At 42.3% G+C, this 1,473-nt stretch overlaps 1 non-coding gene across 1 annotated transcript; it reads left to right on the top strand.

Moving 5' to 3' along the window:
• Positions 1 to 1,184: 1,184 nt before the first annotated feature.
• Positions 1,185 to 1,258, top strand: trnat-agu. The gene has a single exon. It is a non-coding gene; the product is annotated as a tRNA-Thr (tRNA).
• The last annotated feature ends 215 nt before the right edge of the window (positions 1,259 to 1,473 follow it).

The raw sequence follows: 1,473 nt of genomic DNA, 5'->3' as shown, positions 1-1,473 counted from the left end.
CTGCTGCTAACGTCTTGGTGCCAGATACCACAGCACACCTTCCGAGGTCTAGTGGAGACCATGCCTCGACGGGTCAGGGCTGTTTTGGTGGCAAAGGGGGGCCTATACAATTTATAATAATATTAAGGCTGATCGGTGGACACATATGCATTTGAGGCCTGCCATACAAAGACAGCCAGGATGGGCGCTTTGGCTTAGTTGGTTAAAGCGCCAATCTTGTAAACAGGAAATATTTCTCAACTGTGCCTTTTAAAAAAGAAGTATTTGAATGGTGTTGATTTCAATTTGATGATATACCTGTGGCTTTTCTGCCCTTCCAAACAAGTGCCTGTCCAGTTAACAGGCTGTCCTGAGGTTTGAATCTCCGCTGTGGCTTTTAAAAGAGATACATGTCTCAGGACCGTATTCTTTTGGCTTGGATAAAATTCCTGTGGATTTTGATCTCTGCAATGCTGATCCCTGCCTGTGGGCCCTGTGGCTTTGGCGGGTAAGGTGATGGTTAAATGAGCAATAAATCTTAAGTTCAAATCCCAGCCGTGCTATTTGAAAGAGGTACAATTCTTTGAACTGTGTTAGTTTCACTTGAATTATACATCTTCGACATTTGAGGCCTGCCATAAAAAGGCAGCCTGGATGGTTGCTGTGGCTTAGTTGGTTAAAATTGCTGTTTTATTAACAGGAGACGCTGAGTTCCAATCTCTCCAGTGCCATTAAAAAGAAGTGCATCGGTATCAATCTCAGTCATCACTTTGAAAAACAGAAACAAGTGTTTGTACAATGGTGATTACTTATGGATGAATGACCAGTGGATTTTGATCCCTGCAGTACAACATTCACCGGATGGGCCCTTTGGTTTTCTGGATTATTGCTCCAGTCTGGCAAACAGGAGATCCTGAGTTTGAATCTCAACTGTGCTTTTTAAAAAAGGCACAAGTCTTTGAATGGTGTTGATTTCACTTGGACAATAAACCTGTGGCTTTTGTGCCCTGCCACAGAAAGACAGGCAGGATGGATGCTGTGCCTGGTTAAAGTGCTGGTTAAAGTGCTGTCTCTATTAAACAGGAAATCCTAAGTTTGGATCTCACCAGCGCCTTTTGAAATAAGTATGAGTCTTAGAACAATATTGGTTTTGCTTGGATAATATACCTGTGGATTTTAATCTCTGCAGTGCAGACTCTGACCTGGGTGCTGTGGCTTAGTTGGTTAAAGTGCCTGTCTAGTAAACAGGAGATCCTGAGTTCGAATCTCAGCAGTGCCTTTTTTTAAAGAGGTACAAGTCATGAAATTGTCTCATTTTCACTTGAATTGTACACCTTTGTCATTTGAGGCCTGCTATACAACCATATCCAGGATGGGCGCTGTGGCTTCAATGGTTAAAGTGCCTGGTTAGTAAACATGAGTTTACTACATGAGTTCAACTCTCAACAGTGTCTTTAAAAAGAAGTATGTGTTTCAATCTCAGCTGTGCATTTT

Source organism: Esox lucius, chromosome 12 (genome assembly GCF_011004845.1).
Source record: "Esox lucius isolate fEsoLuc1 chromosome 12, fEsoLuc1.pri, whole genome shotgun sequence".
NCBI classification, from domain to species: Eukaryota; Metazoa; Chordata; class Actinopteri; order Esociformes; family Esocidae; genus Esox; species Esox lucius.
Note: the sequence above shows the minus strand (reverse complement) of the source record. Positions and strands in the feature narration are given on the sequence as shown.